The sequence below is a fragment of the Xyrauchen texanus genome, chromosome 15 (genome assembly GCF_025860055.1).
Source record: "Xyrauchen texanus isolate HMW12.3.18 chromosome 15, RBS_HiC_50CHRs, whole genome shotgun sequence".
In the NCBI taxonomy this organism is placed as follows: domain Eukaryota; kingdom Metazoa; phylum Chordata; class Actinopteri; order Cypriniformes; family Catostomidae; genus Xyrauchen; species Xyrauchen texanus.
In genome coordinates this window covers 25,327,997-25,344,402 of record NC_068290.1, presented here as the reverse complement: position 1 = coordinate 25,344,402, position 16,406 = coordinate 25,327,997, and positions in this window count along the sequence as shown.

Here is a 16,406-nt window from a genome sequence, read left to right as displayed (position 1 = left end):
GAAGAAGAAAAAAAAAAAACAGGCCACGCCTCTCAAATTTCAAGGCATCACGCTCTATTCTCTAAATACGCAAGCTTCCCTGCCTAAAGAAACACGACAGGATCAGGTCTATTTGCACGTCGTTCTCTGGTCAGTTTGGGTCTCAAAACACATTCTCCAGTCCCTATCAGGCCACCTCAATTTTGCCATGCTTATCATACCTCAAGGCCACTCCTTCGTTTCCCACCTCCTCACACTAGCTCATTCCATAGACAACCTCTCCTACCTATCAATTGATGATGGCTGCCGCGAATCTCCGGATGACATGTCCCTATTCACGGATGCGGCTCCCTCCATAGGATTCATAGGTTACTTTCTAGGATCATGGTTCCAGGGAAATGGCCAGAATTATACTTTTTTCAATATAGCTTCCTACGCTCCATCCACTCGCTTCGAAATTAATCCCATTGTTAGATAATTTCGTCATTTAATGTATTTAATACATTTTTCTCTATCTGAATTCCCTGTCTCGATGCGGCCCAGCTGAGGGAAGAAAGAAATGACTCGGAGACCCAAGCTATCAAATCCTTCCACGTTTAATCGTACAGCACTTCATTATATGGTCCAGCAAAACAACATTCCACTATACCCTCCAATGAAATAGTTCTTTACCCTATATGGGGTAACATATATGTGTGAGTACAGAAATAGGAAGAACAGCTGCAGCTGTGTTTTGTGATGACACAGCAAGCTACATCAACAAGAGAAGTTTAAAAGAGGCCTTTATTATTCCACACCCATCGTCACGGCCAGACACGCAAACGCATCGTAGTTATGCGACAATTCCGCAGTTGTCACTATAATCAATAAAAGCTGGTCCTCCTCGAACCATCATGTCCCTTATGAGACGTCTGACATGGCAGAGCATTTCCTGCAACTTCATTATCCCAGCCAGACAGGGGGAAGAAAAAAAAAAACGCGGCTTTCACTATTGTACAGCTTTGTCTATTGCAAAGAATGAACACAAGACCTTGCTTGTACCCGATCGGACCATCTCTTTTGGGGGTAGTATTCTACATTCTCTCTTTTGGGGGTAGGCTCCTTGCCCCTGCCTTCTATCTCCGGCAGGATATGACGGTTCCGAGTACTACAACTTCGGACTGCCAGACGGGGCCTACGCCAAAGAGAAACATTACTTTTCTGTTTTATATTCAACAAATAAATGTCATCTTCAATTTCACTCAAGTCTGCAAGTCTTCCTGATAGAAAGGTTTTCTTCTCATGACTCTTCCATGAAGGTCATATTTGTGCAGGTGTCACTGCACAGTAGAACAGTGCACCACTACTCCAGAGGCTGCTAAATCTTCCTTAAGGTCTAGCAATCCTACGAGGAGTTCTCTCTGAAAGTTTTCTTGGTCTCCCAGACCTCAACTTGACCTCCACCATTCCTGTTAACTGCCATTTCTTAATTACATTACGAAATGAGGAAACGGCTACCTGAAAATGTTTTGCTATCTTCTTATAGCCTTCTCCTGCTTTGTAGGCATCAATTATTTTAATATTCAGAGTGCTAGTCAGCTGCTTATAGGAGCTCATGGCTGCTGATTGTTGGGACAAGATTTGAGGAGTCAGAGGATGTATAAGCTTTGAAATTTGCACCTGGCCTTTTTAAATTATTATTGTGAACAAGCCATAGCCCTAACAAACTAATTAAGGTATGTGACCTTGTTAAAAGTGATCTGAGAGCTCAAATCTCTTGGGGTGCCCACATTTTTGCATGGTGCTCCTTTCATTTTTTTCAACTTGAAAAATTTACAAAATAAAAATAATACACTAATATTGCTTAAAATTTTGAAAAGAATGTTTCATCTTTAGCTTTATGCCTTTTGGAGATCAGTTCATCTTCTACTTAACTATTCACAGCAACAGAATTTTGACCAGGGGTGCCCAATCATTTGCCGATATCTCATGCCAATATATATATCAATATATACCTGTATATATATATATATACATATATATATATATATATATATATATATATATATATATATATATATAGTGCAAATACAAATCTGTTATATACAGTGCAAGGTAATGTAATGGCAGGAGAAGTTGGATGTGCTGGAAAAATGTAAAGAGACTAAATTGTAGTGTAAACTAATGATCGTAAATTTAGATCGACCAATACCAGTTTGAGATGGGTCTATCTGCTTCCTTGTGTTTGTCTATCTGTGTGTGTCCACGTGAGAGTGAAAGGGTGAAAGACCGTTTCAATGGGCTCTTTGTCATCAAAGAATATGTTTATTTTCAAGTTTGGAGCTCCAACTGTCAGGAATCTCATCATCTCCCTTGAACCCCCTCTTCTCTCTTCTCTGTATTCTTTCCCTAGTCTTTAGGGTCATGTTCCATAGTTTAAACTGCTTTTGTCTGCTCACCAGTATGACACAGAACTGACAATTTTTCTCTGCCTACTCCGCTCCCGCTCTCCCTCCGTCTCAGCTGGTTTTCGTACAAGAGTAATAGGATTACCACACACTGCTCTGCCAAGGACAGAGACTGAAGGGGGAGACAGGAGGACAGGTTAGGAGGGGGAAGAAGAGAGGAGAGGGAAATCAGGGGGGTTGTTTTGCGAGTAGGGAATGGAGAGAATAAGTTTGCGAGATGTGATGAGAGAGTAACGGCAGATTTTAAACAGCTCCCTAACAAAAATTAACTGTGGTTGGACTATAGTAAAATTTTTAGTAATCATGACTGTTTTAACCATGTTTGTTGTTGTTTACATATACAAAAAAATAACAATAGCATTACTTCAGTAAAACTGTACTAACCATTTTTTTTCTGAATGTTTATCTAATCATACATTAAATTATGTTTTTTTATATAGGTATATATTTTCTATGTTTTTAGTACAATCATGGTTAAACTATGGTTACTGTTATAAATCTCATAGTCAATTTTATTGTTATTATGGTTTTCACTACAGAAATGAGTCGAACTTTGGTTACCGAGGTAATATAAATACCAAAGTTTAACTGTGGTTTCTATAGCCTGGTTAATTTTGTTGTTACTACGGTTTTACACCAATACCATAGTTTAACTATGGTTACTGTTGTAAAACCATTGTAAATTTTGGGGTTGCCATGGTTATACTTCAAGTACCATAGCTGAGATATGGGTACTGTAGTAAAACCATGGTACATTTTTTGTTTACTAAGGTTTTACTACAAATACCATAGTTGAGTAACGGATACTGTAGTAAATCCATCGTTCCCCTTCTGTCACTCACAACAACGTTGTGTCGAATAGTGACACTAGGGGTCACTCATGGGAGCCCAATCCACCTACAGATCTTTGAGAAAATGCCAATGAGAAATTGTTGAGTTGAATTTGCATGCCACTCCCCCTGACATATGGGTATAAAAGGGAGATCGGAATGCGGATTCAGTCAGACATTTTCTTCGGAGCCGAGCGGTCATATTACAGCAGGCTGAAAACCACTTACGTTCCCATTCACCTAGACTCTTCAAGAGCTTCTGCTGTTGGATATATGGCACATTCCAGTGGTTCTCTCTCCACTCTGCAATCCGCTGCAGATTACACCCCTGGGCGCTTCGACAGCGCTTCTAAAAGGGCTTTTTCTCTAAAAGAGTGTGTTTACTCTATTAGAGCAAGACACAGTGACATTGAATGTCTTTTTTATGACACACCTTTTTAAAGATGCCTTTCCGTCTCTGTGCTGTTCCTGGATGCAGTCGTTACCTCTATGCCTCTGACAGTCATGATCACTGCCTCAAGTGCCTGGGCAGTAAGCACGTTGAGGAAGCATTTGTGGATGGCTCATGTTCTCACTGCGAGAACATGACCATGGCAATGTTGTGGTCGCGGCTTTCCTTTTTCCAAGGGAAAGCCGCTTCGGCTGTCCCCCTCACGGCTACTCCTACCTGCAGGTACGAGTCCACCTTGGTTGACACCGGAGGCAATTTGGGGGCTTCAGTTAGTACGGCTCCACTGGGTAAACCCCACACTCCCCGATATGCTCATTTGCTTCCATCCAGCACTGGGATGATGCAGGCTTGCCTCACCGCCAGCCTTGCTCTTCCGGCACTCGCAAGCCGGATAAGACGTCGATTGCTACATCGGCGGGTGCCTCGGTGGACAAGCTGACGCGATCGTGGGGGGTCACCCGTCTGTTCACCCCAGCCCGAGCCCAGCTCTCGACCCCGACATAGAGCCCCCCGCAGGAGAGGGGCGCCCCCCACTTCTCAGCCAGCTGCGAAGACTCCCAAGAGGGCTCCTAAGCACCTCTGAGATGGGCGACTGAGGATAGAGACGCCTGCGGAAACGCCGGAGCTGGTGAACACACCACTCCTTCCCCCGGTGGAGGGCCGGGAGGTAAATCCTTTGTTTCCTTATTCTTTGTTCGCTGCATACCGTTTGGGCTGCGGCACCCACGTTGTCAGAAAAAGAGCAGTTTCCTCCTTCCCCGAGAACGGCCCCAGAAGCCCTCCTCCTCAGTCACCGGCCCTCCTCAGTCACCGGACCCGCGGAGCGGTTGTGCTTCAAGGGTCCCCTCAGCACAACCGCCTCAGGTCAGAGATCCTCTCCCCGATGCAGCACTCTCCACTCACCCCCGCTGCGAGGCCCCACCCCCAGGAATGTTGGATGCGATCCTCCCCCTAGTGCCCCTTTCCCGGAGCTTGGACGCGTGGTTATCGCTCTTCAAACCGTCGCGCTGGTTGACCAGAACCATCCGACTCAGCCTTAGCGCTAGCAGCTTAGTGCCATAGCGCTAGCATACCAGGTCCAGTCCTTGTCCGCCCCTTGCGGGTTCGAACACACTCCACGAGAAGTGTAGCATCCTTGTGGGCAATGGCCAATAGCACCTCTCTAGCAGACATATAAGGCAGCGGGGCTGGGCAACACCCAATACATTCGTGATATTCTACAATCTCTGGGTTGAGCCGGTCTCATCCTTTGTTCTTTCAGGTACGAGCAGGTAAGTTTCGTTACACGGACAGCTGGCCGGGTGTATCGCTTGTGTATAGCGTCTTTCCCCTCCAAGGTAGGTGAAGCTGTGTGCTCTTTCTCCCATGTGTGCTACCTTCTTGTGAAACCTAAATGCTCTTCCTCCTAGCCCTCTGACTCACAAATTCAGTGGAGGAATCTGTAGTCAGACCCAGTACGTGTGCTAACAGGCCCTGTACTGGGATAAGTGCTCCACAGGTCTTGGCTACCCTAGTGGCCTCCTGTGTGTATTTTCTGCGATACAGTCTCCCTTCTCTGTTTCGGTAGACCCGCATCTTCCTTGGCAGAGTCTCCTCTGCCCGGCTGCTATGCTTGTAGAAAACACCTCCCCCACAAAGGATCGGACCACCGCACATCTCTCATGGGCCCGGATATGACATATCTGCCACTTTCATACCCTCCCCCCAAGAAAGGCAGGGTGTGGCCTCCGCAGGGTCTTTCCCCCCGAAAGAATAGGAACGGAAAAGAACGCCTTTACCGCCACATTTTATGAGCATTTAGGGCCCCAGCCAATTCTAATTTCTAAGTGGAGGGAAAGACTTAGAGAGAAAAGCTCCCATATTGGACATGTCTCCTTCCCCCACCTCAGGGCTATGAGGAAGCACCCGACGTTTTGTGGCATCTGGGGAGGCTCCGTGCAGCCCGAATGCATCTGTTCTTACACTTGTAGTAGCTTGCCTACACCTGTATCGGCAGTTCACGTGACTGTTCAGCCTTTGTGGCATTTCATATAGGGACCCCTTGTGTAACACGTTGTATTGCAACGTCTTGTTCCCTCCATCAGGGAATGGAGGTTATGACAGTAACCGAGACGTTCATTGTTACTCTGGTTTTACTGCAAAAACATAGTTCAACTCTGGGAACCATTGTAAAACAGTAGTTAATTTTTGTGAGAGTCAATTAGATGTAAGTGTACACCCACCCTGCAGCCAACCTCTCAGAGTAACAGGTCTGTGATATTTGATGAGGGAGAGGCAGGAGAAAGCGGGGCACTAGAGTATGTCTTGCTCTGTGTCAGTTGCTATATTAAGCACACAGTGTGTGTTTATAGTGTCTCCAGTATCTTGTTTAGGAACAAACTCTTCCTATTGGCACAGTGCACTATTTCTACTATTACTGCTGTCTCAATCCCTCTCTCTGAACATGCTTTCACACCTTCATTTCAGTGCACTGGTCGCAAACAGATCTGGATCCGGTACAGCTGTCATTTCAGAGGTGGGTAACTAATCACAGGTCCGATTTAGCAGTATGACAGGCTTGAACTGGGGGTCACAGAAGGGCTTCTACTCACTGTTGATGATCATATGCCAGCTGCTGAACTTCATGTAGTGATTTGACATTCCATACACTGATGAACAAAAATTGACCTCTGAACTTGTATTTTGGATATCTCAGATTCTTATAGAAAATTGTTTTTATGAAAGTGGCAGTAGAAGATATTTTGGGAAAATAACTATAGAAATCTAAATGAAGATGGTTCGGGTCAATGAGCTTGATTGACCCCTGTTCTTTGAAGTGGAATTGTCAGGAAAAAATGGAAAAAGAGCTGATCATGAAACACACTATTTTATTTATGGCTGTTTAACATCCATTAAACTATTATTATTTTTTATCCAGAGTGACCCACTTTACAATTGCAGGGATAGTCCCCCTCAAGCAGGACAGAATACTTACCTAGGACAAGGTTCTCTTTACCATTGTATTCTGAAAATTCGTTTATTTCACCCAGTTGGAATAAAACTCCATAACATTGTTCAGAAGGCATCTGAACACATAAAATATTTGTAGATAATTTTCACAAAATTCTATTGGTTTTATTTCACTTTGTTACCCTGGTGTTCCTTGTCTAAAGTGACCGGCCATTGGAAATTAATGGATTAGACTACAAAATACAGAAATATGACGTTTTCAGGAGCATCCCAATCCTTTAGATAAGCACATATGAGGATGTGTGTTTGTACACACAAAGTCCCCGTACTTATGCGCACATACACTCTTTGAGGAATACTTCAAGATCTACTTATCATACTATGTTGTGTTTGGGCTCCTTTGAAATGGTATAGTCTGATGTAAGTTATGATGTACTTGTCTATGTTACATGTTTCAGGAAGAAATACATAAAAACATGATTTTTTTAATATATTTTTAATATATTTATTATATTAAAAAGCATTATTTAAGAATTGATATGATCAGCTATATGCATTGTAAAGTCAAGATTCAAAGTTTTAAAATGACACCTGTTTTGTTTACAGTGGTGGCTGCTGGTCTTTCAAAGAGTGGAAGCTCATTTTCGGCCTACATTATAAACTTATTTACCCTATTTTTTGCACTAAATCAATCTTAGGTGTTGATCTGCCCTGCTGTTTAATTCAAATTTTTTCCTCGTAAGGAAGACTTTCAAATGGCTTCGCCAAAATCAGGTCGACAATATTAGCACCGTCTGCCATCGTGCGCAGTTTCACCCGTACGACGCTAGCCTAGCCTACTGTATGAATGAATGAATGAACGAATGAACGAACGAACGAACGCTCTAAAACAAAATATATTAAACTTGGTAAAACTGAAACAAGGAATGTGGTGTATAATTGTGTGAAATGTATTATGCAAATTGACTAGCAATTTCGCCAAACAAATATAAAGAAATAGGTTGCAGCAGTTTGTCTTTCGACTACACTTGAGAAATCCGCGATGGGACTGAGCTGAAATAGCTTCAGTGACTTCTTATAGTACAGATTCGCTGTCAATCAAAAGGAGATGCAGTCTTTCCACAGATCCTCCAATCATCACGCGGAAGCCCGGAGTCCGGGCCAGCCCACTCCTCATTCACCCCCAGAGACGCTGAGTGTCCGTGGGCAGGACATAATCGCAGCATTTATCCAATGACCGTCTATTTTCGGAGCACTGAAAAAAACTGTTCAGAGCAGCCCCATTGAAGTCAATGGACGCTCGGCTTCAACAGGGAAATGCACTGACGCTACGGGAATGTATGAGAAGTAAATCGAGTCAGCCGACCTGCTATATGTAATGTAGCTGATTCTGAACGAACTCGTCTTCGAGATGAACGTGTTCTAATGCATTTTTAGTCAATAAATTGTTTACACAATAGTACATATTTGACCATTATTTTTTTGACATTATAGGGGAAGCTGAGCTTCCCTTGCAGTCTTAAAGAAATCCCCACTGTTTGTTTATATCAAGCAAGTATTTGTCACGATTCCCTTGTTGTCTGCCCTGTGTTTCACTAGTCTTTGTCAAAAACTACACTTCCCACAATTCCCGGCCCTCATCACTGCCAGCACTCTGTCATTGTTCGCACCTGATTGTCGTTTGTGATCATCCTGTGTCTGTGTATTTAAACCCTGTTTGTTTCTCTATTCCTTTGTCGATCGTTGTATGTTTCACTGCTTTGTATGTTTCAGATGTGTTTATGTTCTGGTGTTTGCGCTGTTGCCTGTCTTGCCGTTGTTATCCTGTCGAGTTCATCCAGTTCCGTGTACATCCGATGTTTTCGCGTTTCACTTTTTACCCCTGTGGATGTTTCATTTGTTCCTGTTTGTTTTGTGTTCACTTTGGTTAAATAAAGAACCCGCTTCTAGATCCTCACTCCTCGTCTACCCTCGTCTGCATTCCTAACATTATTATTATTTTAAATAATTTTGTGGGATTTCCCCCACTAGCCCGGTATAATCTCCATCCAATGAATCTTTATATCAATAAAAACGATATAATTTTTAAATACAGTATTTTCAAAAAATAATTCCAATTACTCTCAAAATTACTAAAAAATAAGTTGACAAAACGATATATGCAATACTAGAGATTTTTGACCAACAACACAAATGTTGTTAGCCCCAACAAACACAACACAAGGATCAAGCTCGAGGTCCAATAACCGATTCTAGGGGCGTCACTAGACTTCAGTGTCATCCGGGGCTTAGCCCACAGGCCATATTATAATATAAAAATAAGAAGAATCCTTCCTTCCATGACTAAAAAATTACCACCCTACCTGACAAATAATAATTATATTAAGCGCAACACAGACACTGGTTTAGAACTTTATATAAGCAAATGCCAGGCGCACAATAAATGGATCAAACTAATTTTTATTTAAATTGCGGATCAAGTGAGAATTACTACTTGTCGGTTCACTGTGGAGAAACTAACACAAACAACAAAATCTAAGTAATTTAACAATTTAAATTAGCAGTTAAAGCTATTATATTTGAGACTAAATCAAAAAGGAATGTAACATCAAAGTGGACAACATCAAAGTGTAGCATCTGGGTCTTTACATACAACTTCACTAAACAGGGAGATAACTTGGCTATGCAACCAAGCTGGATTTGTGGGAAGTTTTTGCAAGATCTAGGTTCATGAATGAGGTGTGCATTAGTACAGGAGTATTCAGTGTTTGAGCGCCTGTCAAGGGAGGCATGAGATATAGGTTCCCCTTCTGTCACTCACTCGACTTTGTGTAGAATGTAGTGACACAAGGGGTCTTTCTTGAGAGCCTCGCGTACGTCTGAACTTGCGAAAAGGCCAATGAGAAATTTACAGAATTGGCATGTCCCGCCCCTGGACATACTGGTATAAAGGGAAGCGGGCATGCGTCTGTCAGTCAGATTTTTTCTTTGGAGCCAAGCAGTTGTGCAGTAGCAAGCTGAATCTCACTACTGTTCCATTGAATTCTGTTTGCAAAGCACTGCTGTTGGATCTACGGCGCATCTCCAGCGACTTTCTCCTTCTCTGCACGCTGTGCAGTCCACGCCCCTGGGTGCTTCGACAGCGCTTCCCTCTAAAAGAGAGTTTTCCTCTAAAAGAGTTTTGTTTTCTCTAAAAGAGTTTACACAAAGAGCAATACATAAGCAGGCTTTTATTGGATGATGATGTCGCAGCTGTATCGGAGAGCGTTCAGGCATCTGACACAGAGGACTCGACTGCCAACTTCGGGTCAACCCGTCCAGTCTGAGGCCGACGCGCAGATGGCCGACATGCTTGCCCGGGCTGCCGTGAGTGTGGGCTTGGACTGGAACTCTCCATCCTCCCCACAGCCTTCACGGCTTGACGATTGGTACCTCGTGTCAGGGTGCCGCTCCCAGCCACGGCCAATCTTGGACTTGCGACTTCTCAACTGAGCTTTACACAAACTCCCGTTCAAAACGCTCATGCAGAAACCGATTCTGACCTGCGTTTGTCATCAATATTGGTTCGCTGCAGTAGACCTGAAAGGTGCGTACATCCACGTCTCCATCTTGCCTCGACACTGATTCTACCTACCACCAGCAGCGCTTTGTCTGCTTCGGCGGACAGCGGAAAGGTAACGCTGTCTCCAAACAGAGGTTAGCTCACTGGGTTGTTAAAGCTATCTCTCTGGCCTACCAGACCCAGGCTGTGCCCGCCCCCTTGCGGGTTTGAGCACACTCTATGAGAAGTGTGGCATCCTCGTGGGCACTGGCCAACGGCACCTCCCTAGTAGACATCTGCAGAGCAGCGGGCTGGGTAACACCCAACACCTTGAGTCGGCCTCGTCCCGTGTTTTGTCAGGTCTGAGCCAGTAGAACTCGGTAATACGGAACAGCCGACTGGCTGTTCCGCTTGCACCTAGCGCCCTTCATCAAGTTGATCCAGTGCGCTTTCTCTCCCAGGTTAGCCACTAAGCTCTTCCTTCCTGGATGCTCTTCCTCCCTATTTTCCGCAGTACGATCAGTGGACCTGCGTCTTCCTTGGGCAGTCTCTCTGCCCCCGGTCGCTGTGTTTGTAGGGTTCCTCCCTCATCAGGTAGGACCTGCCACCGCGCCACTCCCACATGTGTCTTGACAACCCATGTGATTTATTGGCCACATATCACCTTCCCGTAGGGATGGGCGATATGGCCTAAAATCCATATTGCGATATACATTGCAGCCTCTTGCGATAACGATATATATTGCGATATATAAATTATAATAGGACCATTTCAGAACAGGTTACATAGACCCTAAGGAAAGCCAAACTGCTCTTTTTTTCTTTTTTTTTAAGAAAGAAAGAATTGTATGTAGTTTTGAGAATATTTATTGTGCAAAACTGTAATCATACAACAATGTTGCAGATAAATACAATTCAAGGACACTAGCTGCAGACTTTAACAAAGAAAAAGCTTAAAGTATTGGGTTTCTTAAAAGGCACTACACTTATAAATGCCACACAAGTGTCAAACTGGTGTCTTTTTAGTTAAGGAACAGACACTGTACTGAAAATACTTTCAGTATTAGGCAAAGAAAATTATTTTATGTAATGCACAGATACTTTAAATAAAAACATATTTCAAACAAAGTTTCTTACCTGCAGCCTAATGTAACGCATTTGGTTTTAAACATTTTGTTCTCTTAATGAAATGAAAACTGGTGTCTTGTTAATAAAGGAACGGATACTGTGAATTAGGGAAATACTTCCAGTATTTGGCATGGCTATTTTAAATAAAGAAAATTATTCCATGTGTAGTGCACAAATACTTAATAAATAAAGAAAATATAATAAAGTGCAAAATGAAAGCACAATCTTTTTTTTTAAATAATAAAAAAAAAGACTTCCAGTATAAGGCAAATATACGTCAACTAAAGAAAATGTTTCAAGTACAAAAGTTTCCTTTAAAGTAGTGCCATGCCAAAGAGAGTAAAAAGTGCTAAACAGCACAGAAGGCACCAAATGTAGTTTGTTATTTTCTTAAAGGAAGCAAAAGATGCAAAGACCAGAAAAACTGGTGTCTTCTCAGTTAAAAAAGCAACCCAACAACGAACCTTAAAATCGGGCACTCACACTGAGATTTTGTGTTTACACCATTTGTCAGGCCCTAAAGATTATTCGCCAGGAACACAAGCTTGTCCACAGTCTCTGGCTTCAACAGAGAGCGGTGGCATGTAACAATGTTGCCACCAATGCTAAATGCCCTTTCTGAAGGGGCACTTGTGGCCGGGATACAGAGATATTTCTGGGCCAGTCTTGCCACCCTTGGAAAATTTGCTTGGTACAGCCGCCACCAGTCCAGTGGGTCAGTCTCTCCATCAACCTGCATTGTCTGCAGGTAACTTTTTAGCTCCACTTCGATGGCCTCTCTGTCAGCGAGAGCGGCTGTGCCATCGGAGGCCTTTTTGAAAAAGCTTCCCAGGCTCCGTTTCACCCTCTTGGATTGCCTCTCAACAGCTACTTCAGCAGCTTCAGCACCATCAGCTGCTGCTTCTGTGCTTGTGTGTGGCTCTGAGACCGTTGCAGCTTGCACCTCCAATAGTGACAGAATTTCTGCTACCGCTCTGGTCTTGATGAACTCCTGGTGGTCATCAGGTATATATGTATCTTTAAACCGTGGGTCGACCAAGGAGGCCATATCCAGCAGGTTGACCGTTCCTGGGTCTGAGTACTTCTCGTTTAAGTACTCTAGGATTACTCTTTTCATGTCCTTGGTCAGCTCTGTGTCATCATCAGCTGCAGCAAGAACAGTGTTGTTAAAAAGATGGAGAACAGGTTTGATGTACGACACACTGACATACTGTTCTCCAGACAGCGCGTCTGTGAATTCCAGCAGTGGGCTGAGGGTCTTGCTTATAGATTCCAAGACATCTGTATCTTGCCAAGTGGGTACCAGGTGTCTGGTTTTCCTGTTTGCTTTCAGTACCTGTGATAGGGCCTTCTCTTGTTCAAGCACCAGCTGGATCATCATCTGGCGTGACCCCCACCTTGTTGGTGTTTCTGTGATGAGCCGATGAAAGGGAAGATGGTGCTCTGCCTGGGCTTTCTTCAACTCTTTTCTTCTTTTCCAAGAGTGTGAAAAGGCACTCACAATCTTCTTGCATAAGGCAACAGCACGGTCAATTCGGGGGTCTTTCACACTTTTTTCTGTTGATGAATTTGTAAGATATTATTAGTTAATTTCATCTATAATCATCATCATCTCTCTCTCTCTCTCTCTCTCTCTACTACAAGCACAAACGCATGCACGCACACATACACACACACACACACACACACACACACACTGAAATGCTTGATTAGGATTGAATGAACATCACCTAACCCAAATGCAACATTAAAATAGCATTGGCAACTAAACAGAGGCAAATTCTACATCTCTAAACACAAATGAAAAATTACTATGCAGTAATATAGGCAAATATTAGTGTAATGTTAAAATATTATCATTATAATTATGCACTATTATATTAATATGATGTTTAATATATTAACATATTTATTAAAATATTAATATTATGCACAAAATGTTTTAACCTACCGATGGCGAGGTGCAGCCTGTGTCCGAAGCATTGCAGCCTGGTCCAATCGTTCAGAGACGCTGCCTTGACCACGTTCGTTCCATTATCAGTAGTGATGCACACTTGCCGTTCTTCTTTAAAACTCCATGACTCAAGCGCGTCCTTGAGTCCTTGTGCTATCTCCTCGGCCGTATGTTCAGCGGGAAGTACGGCGTCTGCAAACACCGGCTGCCAAGATTCCAATCGTCCGTTATATAGTGAATGGTAAGGCTGATGAAAGGCTCCATGGTACGACTCAACCACAGGTCCGTTGTAGTGGCAAAGTATTTCAAGTCAAACAGCTCTTTTTCAACCTTTTCGCGGAGCTCGGCATACAGTGTTGGCATCTCTGTTTCTGTAAAGTATTTGCGGCTTGGCACCTCGTATCGTGGATCAATAGCTCTGATCATGGCTTTAAAGCCACGTCTCTCTACCGTTTGAAAAGGGACCATGTCCTTACACAAGTAAACAATTATGGCCCTGGTAATTTCAATCCATTGCGGGCTCTTCCTACTGTAAGGAGTACCTTTTGAAAATGACTGTTGGATGGAGGTCTGAATCAGTTCCTGTTTTTTCTGTCCTGCGTTCTTCGGACTGAATCTTGGGGTTGGCTGCAATGCCTGGCAATGCTGGTATTCAGTGACATGTTTCGTTTTGAGGTGGTAGAACAGATTACTCGTGTTACCTCTCTTCGCGGAACTGTTGCCCCACACACTCTACATAGTATAGTTTGCTGCTGCTTCGTCGGACGGCTTAAATCCAAACCAATTCCAAATAATTGATGTTGCACCGGTCTTTTTCACCAGCTCCTCCATTTCGCTTTCAGCCATGTTTATTCAAGATGACGAGTAATGTTACAGTGATGCGTTCCAGCCGGTTGCAGCTCGCGGCTCTAAATTTCGCGGGTAGATTGCGTCATCACGCATTATCGCGATAGTGCAATAGAATTAAAATCTCTATCGTAGGCCAATTTTATATCGTTTATATTGCATATCGTTTATATCGCCCATTACTACCTTCCCGTAGTCTGGGCAGGATGTGGTCTCTGCAGGGTCTTTTCCCCCTGAAAGAATAGGTTCGGGAAAGATCGCCTTCCCCGACGCATTTCATAGCGTTAAGATAGCCCCAGCCACTTTATGCTCTATGCGAGAAACGTTGCTTCTAGCATGCAGCAGCCTGCTTGCCCCTGTGTCAGCAGTTCACGTAACACGGTCTAGTGCATGGTGCTTTGAAATGGGACCCTTTGTGTCACTACATTCGACACAACGGCGAGTGAGTGACAGAAGGGGAACGTCATGGTTACTGTTGTTACATGCCCACTTCCCTATATACCCGTATGTTTGGGGGCGGGACATGCAAATTCTGTCTGCCAATTTCTCATTGGCCTTTTCTCAAGTTCAGAGGTACGTGAGGCTCTCAAGAAAGACCCTTGTGTCACTACATTCGACACAATATCTCGTTCCCTCCATCAGGGAACGGAGGTTACAACAGTAACCATGACGTTTAACAGGAGCCAGCTGATAGCAATAGCGAATTTAATAATAATTGTATTAATAACCCCAGTGAGCAAGCTGAAAGCGACTGTGGCAAGGAACAACAAACTCCATAAGATGTTGATTAATGGAGAAAAATAACCTTGGGAGAAACCAGACTCACTGTGGGAGCCAGTTCCCCTCTGGCTAACATCATGAATATAATGTAAATATTACTTATGTATAGTTAAAGTCATGGTTTAAAGTTATTAAACTAAGTAAGTGTTAAGGGTCAGTGTTTAAACATCGATTTATTTTTACCTGTAAGATTAATGACCGATGTCTTTGAAGTCCATCCTGGATTAACTGCAGATGTTCACATAGATGCAATTGTCCTTGTTAATTGGCTGATGAAGGCTTTTGTTGGCAATTGTTAGTCTATGCATAACATTTCAAGATCGTAGTCCATCAATAGACCGAGGTGACGCAGACAGAGATCAGGGATGTGAAACGCAGTTCAACCTGGCCAGTAATTTCGGTGAGGTTCGGTGCTACAACTTTATTCTCAAACTATTATGACTTTAATCTCTTAATGCTAACTTTATTCTCATAAGTTTTAATTTATTAGCAAAATATTCCAACTTTATTATCGAAATCTTTTTTTGTGTCAATGAAAACGCCATTGTGGGATCACCGAGTAAAGTTAAAAATAACTTTAATCTCGAAACTCCTGTGTTTGGTTTCCTGACTGTTATTAAACATGATTCCAGGTTGTTTTTAACAAAGCAAAGTCCACTGATGGTCTATAAAGCTTAAGTGATGTAGCCCAAAGAGACCTTAAAACATTTCTGCGGTAACATGCTATGACAGAAGTGATTGTAAGTGTGTGGGCTAATCGCAGAGATGGGAAATCTGTGTAGGTAATAAATTCATACTGTGGGCACTAGATGCTCCTAATGACTCACCAAGTCCACGTGTAAAGTGGGACACCCCCATATTTTCTCAGTTTAATGTACGAGTAAGAGTGTTTCATGCTTGGATATGCATTAGCATTAACTGAGCATTGTGGTGCATAAAGATCTAGGCTGGTAACCCAAAGATTCTGGGTTCAAACTATGGAAGGGATAGTCCAATAACTGTAGGGTTATCATCTTAATCCTTAGATCTCTACAGGGGGAGTGTCTCAAATGCTAAGAAATGTTTTAAGCAGTAAGTACACCCATTGAGCACTTTATTAGGAACTCCTGTACACCTACTTGTTAATGTTCACATCAACCATCAGAATGGGGACAAAACGTGATCTCAGTGATTTCGACCGTGGCATGATTGTTGATGCCAGATGGGCTGGTTTAAGTGTTTCTGTAACTATTGAGCTCCTGGGATTTTCACACACAACAGTCTCTAGAGTTTACTCAGAATGGTGCCAAAACCAAAAACATCCACTGAGCAGCAGTTCTGTGGATGGAAATGTCTTGTTGATGAGAGAGGACAACAGAGAATTGCCAGACTGGTTTGAGCTGACAGAAAGACTACGGTAACTCAGATAACCGCTCTGCACAATTGTAGTGAGCAGAGTAGCATCTCAAAATACACAAAAACATTTTTTATACACTTTATATACATTTTTTTATTTTTTATT